The 19,115-nt window shown below is 27.3% G+C and overlaps 1 protein-coding gene across 7 annotated transcripts in view; it reads left to right on the top strand.

Annotated features, from left to right (window-relative positions):
• LOC111620188 (poly(rC)-binding protein 3-like) overlaps positions 1-19,115 on the top strand; it is a 170,876-nt gene that overhangs the window by 10,615 nt on the left and 141,146 nt on the right. The window lies entirely within an intron of this gene.

Genomic DNA, 19,115 nt, shown 5'->3' with positions numbered 1-19,115 from the left:
TTTTGTAAACAGCGATTATCATTCTTCAATATAGCGATTACGCCATTATTTTAACTGCCGAATTTAAATTCTTTCTGTCGTGTAATCAAAGCTATCATTTAATATTAGATTTCCTTCCGATCACAGACTCTTTAAATAACACGAACATGCATTTAAGTACTCAGAACAAAATTTAATAGGCATACTTCAGTGTGATTATTCTATTTGATTCCATCGAAATACTATACTTAATCCGTTATTTTAAATAAATTTGGGAACACGCTATTGTATTTTTTCGTTATTAAATGTAGATTTATCTTATTCGAAAGTTGCAAATGTATTGAATTTATCACTTCTACAAGAATAACATCAAATGATATACCAAATATTTACATCAAATTATATAATTTTTTCTGAAATTTTATTTAAGACTAATATTTGATGCTTGACAATCTTATCGTTAAAATTAGTTTATTTACAACAGGAGATAAATTTATTAATTTTTAATTTTATTTCTGTTTGGATAAAGAATAAGCTTACGTAAAACTCTGTGTTTCATGCTATTGCATATTTATTCTGACAAGATTTAAATATATTTTTTGATAGTGTGTTAATGTTAATATTCTTATAATCAGAATAATTTTAATACGTATTTTTAAATCTATAATTTAAATAATATTTCACACACAATACTTGAGTTTTCTTGCTACAGGCTGCATAGTTTATATAAAGCATTGTAGTAAAAAATTCAAATTTCATGTTCTAATTCATTTACGTCATAATTATTAGGCACTTTTGAGTTGTTTTCGGTTTGTTAAATTTTATTTTGGGATCGCGATAGATAGAAGTAAGTTTATATTAACAAATTCTATAGCAGTGATTACTTAATCATCATACTTAATAATTATCATCAAAAATTAATTAAACTATATATTTTAAAATAAAAACTATAGTTTTAATTTACATTTTCTAGTCTATAATTTTTTAATCGCTATAAAACCTATTAGTGTTATTTCAGTATATACTACCTGAAATATTAATTTAGCTCGAATGAACTGATTGAATGCTTATACAGACCATTTGACGTGTTTTTCAAATATTGTAATATAAATATAATTTAGAATAAGCTTCATGTTGCTTAATTTATCCCAAAAATAATTCGAAAATTTTCTTGTTCTTTTTTCTTATTAAAAAAAGTTTGTGGAGCCTGGAAGAAGTAGTTATAGTTGAACTGTAGTTTTAGACTTCATTATTTTAAGTTCTTTCACCCCGTCTGTTCTAATTTTGAAATGACCATTTATTCTTCTTTCGAGATTAGCGCGAGATTTCTAAACAAACGAGCATTTATTCGAAAGGACAGGAGGACCAATTAGAATTATTTTTAACACAATAGAAAGCGATGGGATTCTCATTAATCTCGGTGCCAACTTCGCAGGAACATCCCTAAGACTTGGCATTTGGCAGCCTGGAGTAGTTGGTATAAATACCCCTGTTTAAGACGTTTATTTAACAGACGGCGAACAATCAAATTAGAGATTTTAGCCAAACTGCCGTGAGTTTTGTTTTTTTTTGTTTTTTTTTTCAGTTAAGTACGGTAAACATAAAGACTAAGCTGCACCTGTTTCTGTCGTTATTGAATATGGTTTAGCTATCACTTTTTTAGCCATCGTTAGAAAAAAGTGAGAAGTTTGAAATAATAAACATGAGACGCAAATGTTGTAAAGTTGTTGCATTTCTTAATTTTATATATTTTTATTTCGGAACCGAGATGTGATGTTGTTTAATTACATTACGCTTCAGTTACATTACATTTAAAAGATAAATTCGGAAGTAGATTAGAATAACATCGAAAATAGCATTTAATAGAAATTGCAAGTTCCATTTTCGTTAGTTCATTTATATTTTTCCTCTTTGATATGCAAAACAGTTTGCAAGTACAGAAAAGAGATACACTGAAGAGATACGTTCACTTGTATCTATCAGTAACGAGACTATTTTGATGAAGATAAATATATTTCAAAATGATTAACCAATTTAAAAGCTTTTATCGCTAAAGCGACTTCACTTATCGTACTCGCTAACATCGAGATCTCAAAAATCGTTTTAATCGCCGGTATTATTTTGATTAAACGACACGATAAGGAAATACTAAAATAATAATAAGTAGAGAGGATAATAAAGTTACGGATTATTTGAAGAATTATTCTTGATAAAATAATCTTTGACGTTGAGAGCATCTGGAAAGCAATATTTGTAAGAATGAAGATCGCTATGAATTTCTTCTTCAGACCAGAAGTTCTGTACTAAATTGATATAATTAGACTTTATTGTCTATAATTCTAAGGTGTCATTTTAATGCTCGTGGCTTGACACGCTAAATTACGATGTGTCAAAAATGAGATATCGGATTTTGAAACGCGCTCTTAAGTATATTTTAATGGAGTCTACATCTGATCAATAATTCTTCCATTCCCCGATATCGGTGGCAGGTGTTGGCTGCATCGAAATCCAGATGCATCTCTTCGCTCCTGGCGCATAATCCGGGTTTGCAATTAGAGAAAATGGCTTCATAAATTTCTTTGTTATGATGATCGATTCTAGGCCGAAACTCAAATAATAAAAAAAGAGATTCTAAAAGATTATTTCGATTTTTATTGATTCAAAATGACTATTTATAATATTTTGCAATTTTGATTTTTGTCTTAAATGTGCGAATTCCGTTCTTTCGATAATTAAAACGTCTAAAAGTAAAATCTAGAAGAAGAAACATTTTGAAAGAAACGATTGTAGTACTTTTTGAAGTCGAAACACACTTCACTTAATTTGATTGTTACAAACAGAACAATCACGGAATGAAAATAAAGAATAAACTGACTTTGATTGCTTAAGAACAGAAAAACGTGCTTTAGATTTATTGTAGCCGACTCTTTCAGTTTTTTAATTATCGAGTGTTTAAACTTTTTTTAAATGAAATCACATTGTTAGTTTGAATTTGAAATTACCCTACAGTTTAGTATTTTTAGTTGACATCTTTAAACTGGATTAATTGAGTACAGCACAATATTTATTGATTCGTTATTTAAAACTATCGATGAGTATTTCACTAAGGACTTATTATTTTCGCTTACAAAAAAAAAAGAAAAAAAATTGCCAAACACATAAATCTAGCAATTCTTTATTATTTTTTTCTTTAAAATTGCGATATTTATTAAATTAATGTAATAAATTTCAAAAATACTAAAGTTACTGTATCCATTTTTACAAAGAAATGTCATCGGGCTATTATCGGAGTGATTGATGCGAAAGACAATCAAATGCGTGTATTGGAAATGTTTTTACATTTCGATCCGGTTGGAAAGAATAAAAGGGGATGAGGGGGGGAAGAGGACCGCTCTTCACTGCATCGATGTTGCTTGGATTTCATGTGTTTCCGAAACTGTTTATATTGACACGTCGTTCACCGGCAGCTGCTGTACTAGATATAAGCGGTCGATCTAAAGATGTGGAAGAATCAACCAAACACACCTCACGATTACAGCTCTCAACACATTTCCGTTGATGGTTGGACGTATGTAACGGAATGGCAGAACTTTTGGGGTAAAAATTGCCATAGCAAGACCACTCGCTGTTCTCCGTGTAATAAAATCGATAAGTTTCCAAATATTGCACCAAAGCAATTCTTAGACAATTCCCTTAGACTTATTTTTATACCGTGGACATAAAAGTCCACTTTAGTCATTGATCCGCAGATGATTAAGGGATTTTAAGGGGAGATAATGATTTAATCTCACACAAACTCCCTCCCTCTCTTTCTTTATTTAACGCGCAAAATATCTTTTCGAGTCATTTAAACTTTTTCATTATCGATAGAGTTTTCATTAAGATTTTTCTCTCCTTGCCAACATTTTATCGTTTATATAAAAATTATTTTAGGATTATAAATTCAAGACCTAAATTCGTCTCGTACGTCGCATAGTTTACTTTTTGGGCTGCAGACAGGCCGAGGTGACTCACTTCTCCTTGCCTTACAGTCGAGAATTCAATTAGCAGTCATTTTTCTGGAGTTTTATAAGTCAACCGACTCAGCTTTTACAGCGAAAACGGCAGGAAAAAAATATAATAAATGTTTGATGACACAAAACGATCGGAAGAATACAACCTTTTGCTGTCACCGGCATAACGCACGCAATTAGACTTCAGGAAATGATGTTTTACTGCTCTGTACATTGGAATCTAAAAATAGCTCTTTTGTTATTTGTTCCGTCCTCCTAGATATATCTTTGTTTGAGTTATAAGATAAATGATAATCGTTACAAAAGTGTTTGCAATTACTAAAATAAAAGCATATTTGCATTAAAAATATGCTGGCCGTCGAAAATTATAAACCAAATTGCGAAATTAATCTAGCAATTTTTCTATTGACGTATCGAATAATATGTTATTTTTCCTCTAAACAGTTAGTGCTTTCTAAAAACCTTCCGAATTAAAGAAATGCATTTTTTTCCTCTCCAACTTTCTATTCAAGAATGAATAATGTAACGGAATAAGAAAAGAACGATTTTCCGATATTAAAGAAAACAAACTGTAAAAAAGTATGTAGTTACGATTTAGATCTATGAATATTATAATAGCCACGAAATAGCAATTTGTAAGCTAAATATATTCCTCGATAGTTCTCGATTTAAGAGAATGAAAACACTAAAGTGTAGAAGTAGTAGAAATTATATATTTATATATATTGAAAGCGTGTATTCTATGGAGGAAATTTTGATTATCATAAGAACTTATAACATCATTAAATTCGTACATATATTCAAAAAGTAAATATATATGAAGAGATAAGAATTATCCACACGATCTGTATTTATGTTGTTTTTCAATGTGTCAAAACTAATAAAAATGTGTTTATAGTGTAGAGTATTTCTTTCCCGTCATCTTTTCTCTTTATCAGTAGTAAAACGAGCGAAGTTGAATAAATGTAGAGAAATGAAAACATGGCTGACGTTTGTGAATGGCGGCCATCTTATTCAATCAATTCCAATTGGATTTTGCTTCATTCTCTTCTCGAGCGAATACATTCAGGATCATGGTGAGATGTTTTTAAAAGAAAAATGCAATATTTTTCACCAAAAATAACTATTTTCCAGAAATAACTTTTGTTCCTGCAATAAATCTATTCGTATTTTAAGCATTTGTGTTAAAGTTTTTACTGTTCTAAATTAAATAATTTTTCTTAATTTTAAATCATACTTTTTTAAAACGTAAATAGATAAAAATATAACAGTTTAATTAAGTCTTTTGAGTCAAAAAAATATATTTAAATTACATATACAAATTGATGCAATGTTAGCTAATTGCATCATTTATTAAAGTTTTTGTTTAATTAAGTGCCCATATAGACGATTTCGTACCTTTTTTCATGTTGACGCTTAACCTATCTTGACAAAATTTTAAATTAATGTTTGCTAATAAATACACATTAAAGTATTAAATGATGTTGCGTGCAAAATCTCTTGTGTTGCTATTAATTAACGGCAGCTTGACAATAGATCGACCTTACTCTCCTCGTGCCACTGACACTAACTTTCCATTTAGATAGAAAGGGTGTGGCCGAATTGGAAATTTGCACGTATATATTTTCATCGAAAATGGCATTTTGTCACCTTCCAATCTCTTAACAGCTTAGCGTTTATCGTCTTCGAGTATCTTAACAGCTGATAAATAATAATGCCTTACTCAAAGATATTTGGTATAGATTTTCCAGACTTCCATATTTTATGCTTAAAAATTTGAATCTTATATTTGTCCAAGATCATTTCATCATTAATTAATTAAGAGTAACCTTTTTATTCAAAATTTAAATTGGAAATTGAAAGAAATTTTTATTAATTCATAACTTTGTGCATTCTATTATAAATAATAAAAAATAAAAAATTTTAGCGGCAAGTTTAAAATTAACAAATCGAATGCATAGCTTTTTCGCTTAAACTTATGTTCTATAATACTTATAATTTCCAATTTTTGTAGAGTTACTACTGCCTCGAATTTCTTCTTAGGCGGAATCTAAAATATGATCTAATTTTGTTGTGAAGTCATGAAATAATTCAAATTAAAAATTGTTCTTATTGTCGTGCATACTGTACCTTGCTAGGACTTGTTCAGAGATAATCTCGCTATTGTTTATTTGAATTAGGTACAGTACATATATAACTTAAGCGGAACAAATTTCTTTGATTATCACTCCAAGTATCTTTGGACATTTATGATCTATATTTTCTATCTCAGATGACGATGACGAATGCTTCCATTAATAGAATAAATTATTTTACTCACATCGAATCTCATTTCAAATAGCTTATCCATCAAAATTTCATCCACTCCAAATAGCAGCCGTCTAGTTATACGAAAACGTTAATTTCCGGGAATTCGTTTAAATTACTTTTCGAATCGTTTTCGAGAATTTCAGTTGTTTTGATTCTTAACTCATAAAATATTAAAATCTTTTAATTAGTAAGCCTATGTAGAAAGGTCCATCAGTCCGAGTAGGAACTGTTTGCATCTTAAATTAAGGTCTTTTAAGGAGGAATTTAATAAGCATTAATTTGCATATTAAAGCAAATAATTGAAATTTTAAAATCCCGGTAATTTGCATAGTGGTTTTAAGATTTAGCAATCGAAAACAAGTATTAATTTCATTCTCCTTTATCGATTTTCCTCGATTATGATTCTTATTATTTTTTTCGGGAGCTGCCCATTTGTAATTTAACACTTTCGCTGTCAGATAACGCAGTTATATTTTATCGTCTAGTCTTCCGTTCCGGCCACGATTATTGTATTGAAAGTTATTTTCCAATTTGTTCCTGCAGGGGATCATCTTACTGCTTCCTAAAGCATAACGGAAATAGAAGAAATTGTAGAATAAAAATTACAAACGTTCAAAATTTTATCGTTTTTATTATTTTCTGTGAAAATTTAAAAATTCCTCCCCCTCTGACCGTTTTTAAAATTCCAAAATCGTCGGTATTACTGAATTTAATATTTAATTACACAAAAGTTTTACTTAATTTACTGTGTTTTTTTATAATTGAATTCTGTTCTCTCCCACATTCAGCATGAAATTTATGTAATTAAAGCACAAGGAATTTAATCAGTGATATGAAATGGTGTCATTCGTGTTATTTTTATATGACGGAAAGGATAAATTATCATTCCGCTTCATGATCGATTATAGTATTGTGTTGTTTTAGCTGTGAAAAAATTGAGTGCTTGATTCTTTGAATATTATTAAAATAGGATCATAAATCATAAATATGACTTTGGTCTATATTATATTATCCATATGAAACTGTAACAAAATCCGATACGATCGTTTAACTTAAGAAACTTTCTTTTTGGAGTTTGTAAGAAAGGTTGTCAGAATTTCGTTAGAATCTTAAATAAATATCTGTAGAAAATATAAAATTTATACATGATCGAAGTGAATTTTTTTTTGTATATAAGTATAGTTGTATTGATATAGAACTGCATTATAGTAACTGGAAAATTTCTTGTCAAAAACTGTTTATAAATAAGATATATAATCTTCTTATTATGTAATAATAAGGCAGATTATGTTAAAATTTTTCTCCCTTTTCTATTAAATTATTGATGAAGATACTATACTGACTTCGAAATTTTACATTTACGATACATTTGAGTTCATAAAAAACAAAGATCGATGTAAAATATGGAAGATTTCAATTAAATTAATTGAGAAATGTTTTCTTTTTTCATTCTAGTTCTTTGGTATAATTAGAAGAAATAAAAACGAAGGTTTTATTTTTGTCGTTTAGATGTTACCAGACAAGTTGGTCTCGCATTCTCTCGAAACCAATCATCGATTTGTCGTCTTCATCAGCAACTTTTCTTGATAAAATAAAATTAATCTTACTTTTAAATGTTCTTATATTTTTTTATTAGGTTACCAGAATTTAGGTTGACTTTGAAGAAACTTATTAAATATTCTTTTAGATCGCATTTCGTATATTTACTATACAGATTACTGTTGAAAATGTTTAGAATAAAAGAGGAGGAAGAGGACGAATAAAAAATTATCAATTCAAAGAAATTGCTGCTATCCATAAGATGGTTAGTTGCTGGGTTTTAAAAATTCATCTTAAAATTTAGTTTGAGATGAAAATTTGAAGAGAGAACGTAACTCATTAACCTGCTTCTTCTTTCCTTTGGAAATTGCTCCGAGGAAGTTAAGCTGGAATGACAAGAGAGGATTAGTTTTGAAAGTCGAACTTAATCTTTTTCGGAATCTATCTTATAACTAAATTAATTATATTTTCTTTTTTAAACCAGGCAATTTTCATAAAATTTTCGAAGGAAGTCGATAATAAATTTATTTACCAAATTAACAATTTGTGGCAGGATTCTTTTCGAATTATTTTACTTAAATTCGACTAAGCTTACAGTCCTGTTTGAAAAAAATGCTTATATAAGAGTTAAGGTGTAAAAGCACATCACTTGTCAGAAATCAGTTGACTGACCGATTAAAAATGGAAAGAATCGAGAAGATATCCAATTTCTGAAGATACCCAAATTGTTTCTAGTTGATATATAGAAAATATTCTCTATCGAAGTACATTTAAAACGGTTATTCTCATGCTTAAGGGCTGTTCGATTCCTTGCGCTTTAGCTATTGTACGTGCTTTTCGAAATATTTTCTCAATCTAAGAATAGAAATGAATGGAAATATAAACCTTATTCCAAATATTATTAAAATTTAGACATCAAATTATTCACAATCGTATTCATTTCACGAAAATATCTGGCAATTTCCTAAATTTCTAAACTAAGAATAATTCTATTCTAATGTAAAACAGTTTTCTATTTTAAGTTCGATTAGATTATATCGAACTTTTATTTAAGATAGAATAATCGAGAAACGTTAAAAAAGGCTGAAGTTTAAATATAATTTAACAGGACGACTTTTTAATATCCGTAATCCACTTTTTCTGAATATTTCATATTCATATTTATTTATTTAAATGTGTGAATTGATTTTTATTTATTTTTTTATGAACGATAACATTTCACTGAAAAAATTTGAGTATATTATAAACCTTCGATTTGAAATTCGTATATAATAAAATAATCCTTTCTTTGTATTATTATTTATATTAAATATCAAAAAAGAACTTCTGAATAAATATTAAATGTATTTTTTAAATAAGTAAAATATTGCTGTAGAGAGAAAAGGGGAGAATTAGTAATGATTTTTAATTTTGTAAGAACAGATTTATCGCTAATTACTTGAGTTTATATCTTTTATTACCTCATTGTTAATGTTTAAAATATCGATTATTCAATTAATTTATAAACTATTACTCATTGATTAAATAGCTGTTTGTTAACTAATTAGCTCTGTTTTGCCTGTTCAAAATATTTCTATTTTATTTTTCGATGATGATTTTGTTGAATTTAAAATCAAGTCATAACTTATAGCGATGTAACATTTTGAATTTTTTTTTTTTTTTGAATTCTTCAGATAAAAACTTTATTTCTTTTGATGATTTTTTTCCATTTTAATTTAATGGGAACAATAAAAGAGAGTTAGTTATTTTTATAATAAGTACAATTTATTTCCAGTAGTGAGGTAAATTTTCTAATGTAGTTGATGAAGTAACTTAACGATTTCGCTTAAAACATTTAATTAAATAAAAAAAAGAAGAGAAGTTTATTTTCTTGCAAACGGCAATAAAAAATATTAAGCTAATAGTTGAATTTATTTTTGGATCATAATGTGAAGTACAATCGAAGAAGCAATTTTTGCCTTGATTATCTCTTCTGTCTAAATACCACTACAATAGATGGAAGAAACAATATATTTTTAGAAATGTCTGCACAATTTTGCGTCCGTTTAATGAATTTGAGAAATTTCTTTTGAGAATTTTCCACAGTTTTCGCCTGGAAAGGAAAGCCAGTAAAAAAGGTACTCATTTATTAAAGTAACTGTGGAAAGAAATAAAATTGTTTGACGTATTCTTCTTGTTTATTGCACTTTAAAATAGAAGATTTTAATATCCTCGAAGCATGTCGAGAATCTCTTAATGGAAAGGGTATTATTTATATTTGAAAGGGATTTATATTATGTAAATGTTCTTAAGTCGATAAAGAAGTTATGTTGTCACTGCAGGAAAGCACGAGAGAGCAAATTTTGAATAGATTAAAAGCAGAGATTTTAGTTTAAATAACGTGTAATGCGATTTTTTTTCTTGCAAACCAAAAAATATATTAGATTTCTTTTCGTTGATATCTAATATTTGTTTAAAACAAAGCTGTCATAAAATTATTAAATGGTACATTTTAATTCCGCGATATAAATGATGATTTTTCTAATATATAGCCTATATACTTTACATTTTTAATATCTCATTTCCTGTATGTTGCTGAATCAATTTAATATTTTAACAGGATTTAAAAACTACAAATTCGATGTTAAACATTTTATATTATAAACAAGTTTTTATTTAAATTTATTGAAAAAGTAATACCAGAAGACCGGGAAATACTAGGGAATGCTGGCATATCGGCTTAGATGTGGTGCAGTTCAGCAATCAACTAGCCACTTTAAACAAGTTAAGAAGAATGCGATGACAGCATCTGTCATTATAAAGTGCTTCAAGTTCTCTCCATCTAACTCTTGATTGCATTATTTTGGTAAAGGATCGCAAAAATTCCACCGGAAAATCGGTATTTTTCATCGGAATCGAAATTGGAAAAGTATCGCTTAAAATTTAGAATTTTTGCATGCTAAAAATGCATATCGTTATTGAAAAATTTAGCGTAAATTTTAGCTTGACTTAGAATTTTATGGCTGAAATTTTAATGATTAGAATGTTCTAAAATTGGTTTATTTTCTTCTTTGATGGATATTGCCTAATTGAATTTATTTATTATTATAATATGCTCTAAGCAGCAACATTCTGATGTAAAATTTATAGGATTAGTTAGAAAAGTTTCCTTGAAATAAAACTTATAATTGGAAATTAAGTCGAATTTAATTATTAGTTAATAGAACATTAGCTTTATAAATCTATACTTACGTTATCTTAAATGGCATCTTTCGTATTCAGATGAAAGCTATTCTCGTTTTTAATTGCTAACATCACAACATAAAACTTTGTATGACTAATCTCTAACTCTAAAGTGCTTATCTAACAGATAATTATAGATAAAAACGAAAAATTTATCTTTCTAAAAAATTATTTCAGAAAGATAAAATATTTTTTATAAAGAATTTTTTTACTATAAAGGAAATTTAAGAAATTTGTAATTATTATTACAGTTACTATTTTTAAAAAGTGATTCTTAAAAATTTATAGCGATAATATGAAAATATATAATATTTTAATTTAATAATTCAAAGATTTTGTTTATAAATAGTAAAATAAGTTTTATATGAAATTTATAATTTATTTAATTTGATGGACCGGTAAAGACCTTTCAAGTTATTTCAATATAACAGTTTCTAGGTCATGTATACATTTTTATAGCATACTTTTTAAGATATAGAGATTAATTTAAATGGAAAAAATTAGGTTAGAAATAAACAAAATGATTACATTAAAAATAAGTTATGGAAATAGGAATATTACAATCATAATACCATAGAACCACTTATTATAATCAGATATTGTTATCAGTCGTTTAATGTTATTGGAATTAACAAATTATATAAATTAAAACATACTATAAAAACTTAACGTATTGTAATCAGAGTGCTTACTTACACTCGTATTTTTATCATTATCTTTAGGTAAGATAGGCAAACAGTTGTCTTTTCGCGCTATTTGCTTTAACATGTGGATGATAACATGCAATCGTTATTAGTTACTGTTATCGTTTTTAACGAGTGCTTTAAATGTTAATCGTTTTAATCGTTACTTGTTTTCATTCAAAGCAGTTTAAATTGTTGACGTTTTTTACTTTGATTATGTGCCTGCTGATGTTAAAGACGGTATTGCAAAAACCAACGGGCACATTGACTGCGGCAAGGACTGGATGAATTGCTATTAATCGGTAATTATAAGTATAATTAATAAATCATAAAGATATAAATTTTTTGTTGTTTTAACATATCTTTCTAACGTCAGAATTAATAAAACCGAAATTTCCGCTATTTATAGTCTTATTTACTTAATCCGTTTTAATGTTATCACTCCGTTATTGTTAGCAGTGTAGGCAAGACTACATATTACAGTAAGCGCATTCCATTATATTTGATAAACTATATCTTCTATCGTAATAATTCATAGCTAGTAACAATATTTTAGTTGTAGCAATTATTTATGAATTAATACAAGTTAATTTCTTTTCACTATTTGAAGTGTCCATCTTTCGGTCTAATAAACGTAGAAAATATATAACAACAAATTATAAAAGTCCAAATTTTAAAAATTTGGCTATATACTTTTATGCTCTATGCTATATATACTATATATAACTATACAATATATATACTGTATATTGTAAAGTTAAAACAGAAATAACTGTGAATATTAATATTTATTTACGATTGTTCAAACTAAAGGTTTTAATAATGATTGATAAACGAAAAAGTTTAAATTGACTTAAAATGACAGAAAAAGGCAATCTTTTCGATTCTTTTTCTAAATAAATCCATTAGATTTCTTAATCAAAACTGTTTAACAAAATGTCTGATTTTGGTAAAACAGTACTTAATTAAACTAACAATTTTTCTAAGGTGAAATATTCATGCCTTTATCGCGTGATGCATTATTTTTTTATAGACCATAATATTGTTTGATAGATAGCTTTATGGGACAAATAAAGAAAATTGCAAGAATATTGTCAATAGAAACACATAATAATATTAGTGACTCCTGTCGTATAGCATATTTGATTTCTAAAGAACACATTCATGCGGATAAATGGTGAAACATTAGTTTTAAAAATAGAAAATAACATAGCTTCGTTTTTATATTTCTGTAAAGGAAGCAAATTTTTGGCTTCATTTACAGAATTAAATAATAATAAGTATATTTATAATATATTTTAATATAAATATCAATAATATTATTTTCAACTAACTAATTTTTATCAATGGTAGTATATATTTAGAAATGCTAAAAGCTAATCTGAATAATTTTATTTTCGGTTGATAATTTCAATATTGCGCTCGTTTAGCAACTGCAGACGATAGTGCAACATATTCCAGTCGACAATACTGTAATACTGTTTCGATGTTTTCTTGTGCATTTGAATTATTAAATTAGTAGCTATTTTTGCTTCACATAAATACCTATAACCATGTTATTTATCTTTATCATAAAGACATCACATTATCATAAATGTTCTCTTTTCGTTTATCATAATTTATTTCCTATTTTTTTTAACTTTTTTTTAAAAAATATAGTCTCAATACAGATTTAAATTCGTAGATTATTTTTAAACGTTCAAAATTATTTTTTGAGACTTGCATTATTTACTGTTTCATATTTAAATATAATTTATAACTATTTTGATAATACTTCTGGTTTTATATATGTAAATATCATGTTTACGAAAATTAATATGTTAATCGAAATGAATTTAATACTGTTTAAATAAATTTTTATTTAAATTCATGAAAACATTCTCTCTTAAATCATAGAGACAGACGATTGGGATTTCTTTTCGAGCGATAAGCTTGCTTGCTGCTTTTAAAATATAATATCTTCTGATATGAATTTAAAATTATAGAAGGAAAATTTCATTCTTATGATTTTTATCCTTTGTAATTCTAATGTCAGTTTTTATAATGAAATTTGTATTGAATTAAATAGTCTTGTTTTAAGCTATGTTAATATTTTATAAAATGGCCTTACTTTTAAAAACAATAATTTTACTTCATGTAGTTTTTCGTTACGTAAATGATAGTTGAACCAGGAACTGTAAGTAATAGATTAAAATTTATTAAAGAATTTTTACTGTTTATTTATATAGCTGGAAAAACATGCATTTTATTTAAAAAACAAAATTAATTCAATTTTTGATGCGAATCTGTATAGTTGATTTTAAAAGTGTTATATAATTCGCATATTTGCGTACCTACTTACATATATATCTATGCTATGAAATCATGTTTTGATAATTCGGTAACGTTTAACCTAAAGCGATTTGAAATAATTACACATTTATATAAGATCCAGGTTTATTACTTATGTCAAAATAAATGTTTTACTTATTAATATCAAAAATAAATAATTTTAGCGTATTCTATAAGTATAACGTTAAAGAATTTGATTAGAAGTATTTACTCGTGTAGAAAATTTATTTGTACTGTACGATGGCAGTAATGATTCGAAAATATACTATAGTTGTAATTTGGCTCATAAATTGATTTTCAATTAATTTATTGTGTCTTTCGCGTATGCAGGCTTAAATACAGATACAGATAGTATATTCTTCATTTTTTAAGAATTGTATATTTTTTAGAGTATTTTTTACGATTAATTCGAGGAATTCTAAACTTAAATTATGATAAATTTTAATGTACTGAATAGACTTTAAATAGCAGATATAACAAGAAATATAATCATCTAAAATTTAATTCAGATTTTTCTAAACAAACGGTTGAATTTATTCTGTTATATGTCACTATAATAATATAACATACAGTATGTATTACTTTAATAACTATCTATTTTAAATTTTGGTGCTTTTTCTAATGTGTATGCTGAATTAGTTATCTACTAGTTAAATTAAATTATTATAGCTTCATTAAACTACTTTTTAAAATTTAAGTTTACTTCTTTTTTTTGCATCTTAACTAAAGCCTAACTAGTTAATGTTGGCCTATTGATTTTGTTATAAAGTTAATCTTTTAAATATGGTAGTCTTTGATGCGATATTAAAATTACGCAATAACTGTTTCTATTTAGCTTAAAGATATTGGTTTAAGTATGACACTGGTTAATTGAGCGGATCGTAATCTTCTGTTTTGGCATAAACTAATGTTTGTTATATTTGCTGTATTTTAATCCGTTTAAATAGGCTATCTAACGATAACATTAAAGTGGTAGAAAAGCTTCCATTCCTAAAATAACTCGCTTGTGATAGTCTCTAGGCATTAAAACGAGCTTTAAAGGACAGTATCTATAATAACTTTCCTCTTCAATTGTTTGTTCGTGTATACATCTATGAAAGCAATTGATCGTTTAGATAAATTAGTTAACAAACAGAATAAATTAACTTTTAAAAATAACCGAGATAATATTTATTTATTTTTGAGATTTTATATAGGTTTGGTAATTTTGAGTTGATTATTTTGAATAACTTTATTAACTTTTAGCTAGATTAGAAGATTGTTTTATTAAGTAATCATCAATTTTCTGATTAGTCTTTTTAAATTTGGATGTAAAGAAAGAAAGAAAAAAAAAATTACAAAGTTTATGCAACTATAGTTTCATAGATTCAAAACCATGTTATTAAAGCGAGAATTCGAATATTGTCTTCCTGATAAATACAGCAAACTTCGATTTTGTAATCTCTCGTTTCGTATATAGATGACTTCATTACTGTGCGAGTTATTTCATAGATTATTAGTCGAAGAAATCGCTGCATAAATTTTCTGCACCCGTTCCTTCGCGGTTTGCCGACAGGAAATTTTAAATTCCAATGACGTCACGATAATGCTTAATTGAGCTAAGATTAGCAGAGAATAGGAATTAGTTTGCTAACTTAGGAAGTTTCCGTGCTTGTTGGCTGCGAAGATACAGGAGTTATGATTGCAGAAAACATCCATTACTAAATGTCTGCATCACCTGAATGCTCATCAAAGAACATTTGCATTTATGGGATGGAAAGATCGTAATGTTATGTGAAAACTTGGAAGAATCCTTCGAAACTGCCATTACGACAATTCGTAGACTTGTTCTTATTAACGGGAAACATGCTATCATAAAATCGAAATTTTACAATAGAAATATTAAATTTGTCCTGTTATTTCAATAAACATTTTTTATAATAAGTTTCTCGGTTTACAATGAATTCATTGTAAGTTATCATTTAATAATAACATTTATTCTGACAGTTTTTACTACTCGAATGCTTAAATTTCTAATTCTAATAATTCTAATTCTAACAAGAGCCAAAATATCAATCACTTAATAAGAATAAAAAAGATTATGAAAACAATATAGTATATTAGTTATAGTTTTAAAATTTATTTTAAAATTTTACTGTGACGCATTTAACTCACAGTAGGATGCTTAAAGAAATAAAGAGGTTGCTTAAAAAAATAAAAGATTATATTTTTAAACATTCATTAAGTTAAATTGTCCTGACAAATTCCGTTAAAAAAGAAATATTGATACTTTTAGCACGCAACGTAACTGCACGGTGAAAACTAAATGAATTGTACTATAAATTTTGTAGCTAGTACACATTTCAATCGATCTTAAATTTTGTCATATCTCTTAGTTATTATTTATCTATAGATGTGTGTTTTGAATCAAATTTTGGATTCTATACGAGTTGAGTGAAGGAATGTAATTTTTTTTTATTATTATAGTTCTTTTTTCACTAAAAATGTAAAATGAGTATTTTTTTATAGAGATTTATAACTTCTGAAATTTTGTGAATGGTTTATTGAAAGTAATTTTAAATCACACTTCTCATTGTAAAATTTCAAATAGAAGTTGCATTTAAGTGGAACCAAAATCTTGGTGCTATAATAACAGGAAAAGGATTTAAGCTTACGTAGAAAGAAATACAAAAATCAGCAATGTCGAAAGTGATAGAGATAAGAATACTTATTTCAAGTATTCTATTGGTTCTGAGTTGAAGGGTGGGTCAGTAAGGTCCGAGTTGACAAATGATTTGGCTTTTACTGTTCAACAAAAGTTTATTTCTACCGTTGCTATTTCTATTCGTTTCTTTGTAAGACCAGTTCTATGAAGTTTGATGGCTTTCATTCACATGTCGCGGATGAAAGTGTGCTATGAAAGAAACCCGTTTTTTGGAAGAAATATACTCTACTACTGATTGATATGTCGAACTTCCGACATTAGTATTTAATATCGAAAGCTTAGAAATTGTTATAATCATAATTTTGTTTATGCATATATTTTGAGCTAAAAGCGAAATTAGTCGACCTAAGTTTACAGGAGGAGATCAACATTTTCAATTTCTTTATAATTGAATAGCTCAAGTTCAAGCTTTTAAACTCAAATTAGAAGTGTAAATTTGTTTCTAAATCTAAAATTTCGATTTATGTTCAGTTTTATGGCCACGTTAACTGACACAATTAAGACTTCGTCAATAAATGTTTACTTGTTGAATTTTTAAATGCTTGGTGGAACTATAGTTTCGAGAGAACACTGAAATCAATTTGTGAAAATTTCCCACTACAAAAATGGATTTTGATTTTTGTTTGTGGATAGAATTTCTAAAGTTGTTTCAGTCACAAGGATTGACTGCACAGTACTATTATTCTGCGAAAGAAGTTGTCGCGAGAAAGAGAATCAATACGTTCGTGTCTCTCTTTTGTTCGATCGACTGAACTAAAAGACGATCAAGACAAGAGATTCCCTTAGATCATTTTGAATTTGATTTGATTCAATCAATACATGTTCCGAGTTAAAGAACAGGACTTCATTTTCTCACTGGTTTTACTTTTAATAGTTTCCAACTGTTTACGGAATTTAATTAGATTTCGAATATAGGAAAATTATTAAGTATAAGCTTTTTAACTTATTTATTTTTATTTATTTACTGGAAATAAGAAAAAAATTAAAAATATGAAATAAAATATTGCTTAAAATTATAGAAATTAAAATTTAATTTCGTTTTATATTCGCAAATTAAATTACTAACGATGATATTAAAACAAGAAAAATCGAATTTTTTTCTTTTTTAAATTATAGGTATTATAAAATTGAAAACAATTACAGTAAATTATTAAAAAATTAAATGAAGCGAAATTGAAATTTACTGTGTAATTGTGAAATAACTGAAAAGATAGTTTTAACTTATGAACCGATCACACACTAACTCTCTTATTCTCTCACTTTCTCTCCTAATTAATAACAAGCATCATTGTATAGATGATTTGTGACCTCAGGCTCCATTACTTTGACATCTTACAACACATTCCGTAATTACAGTGCAATTTTTCGTTGCACGTAGCCATTAAACTGTTTCTTTTCTTCGCAGCACAGTTCTAACGAATGAAGCAATTAATTGAATGATTGTTTTATTAAGAAAATAAATAGTAAGTTATGTCACTTGTTAGATTTGGATAATAACTTGTGATATTTTTTGAAAGAGATACGTAATCCAATTTTAATATCGTTTATCCATTCTTTATAAATATAAAATTTCACAATTTTATTATCATCGCGTATTCCATCCGAGGATTAATAATAATCTCTTCTTTGTCTCTAGATAAAATCATTAAATTTAGTAAAGGATTTTTAAAATATTTTCCGATAAAAAAGTAGAGTCTCTCTTCTCTCTTTCTCTCTGGAGGTAAGATAAGACGATCGAAGTATGGCCACTGCTCCATCTGCCTAAGCTTCGACTCTATGCAATCTGTGCAGCAACTGGAAGATAATTGATTAGTTTTTAGTGACATAAATCGGACAGACACTTGTATAGCCTTGTAGATAGAATTGTGTTTTTGTATTCGGCAGCTGGAGGTTACTGATAAACCACGACAATAGCGCCACTACCGTTAGCTTTGTGAACTACAATCGACAACAGGGAAAAAAGCATCAAAAAATCGAAGGCGTCGATGAAGTTTCGCTTCTTTTAATAAAATATTGATTATAAAAATGACTTTTATCTGGGTATTTCGATTCAATAACTTTATGGAATCGCTTTGATGTTATCTGCTTTCCTTTTAACATATATTATTGTTTAAGATTCGCATGATAATGCGATAAGTCCTCGCAGTCGAAATCATGCAAATATTTTCTGTTACTATGCTATTTTATTATTCGGAGTGCTCGTTTTATACATTAAAATTGTATAACTTGCAGGAATTTGATACAGGAGGAAGACAATTGTGTTGAGAATTTTAACGTTACGTAATTTTGTATCGAATGGAACTGGCATTCAAGTTTACCAGTTTGCAATAACTA

This window comes from Centruroides sculpturatus, unplaced genomic scaffold (assembly GCF_000671375.1).
Source record: "Centruroides sculpturatus isolate CEXI.00-Female unplaced genomic scaffold, Cexi_2.0 scaffold206, whole genome shotgun sequence".
In the NCBI taxonomy this organism is placed as follows: Eukaryota; Metazoa; Arthropoda; class Arachnida; order Scorpiones; family Buthidae; genus Centruroides; species Centruroides sculpturatus.
Note: the sequence above shows the minus strand (reverse complement) of the source record. Positions and strands in the feature narration are given on the sequence as shown.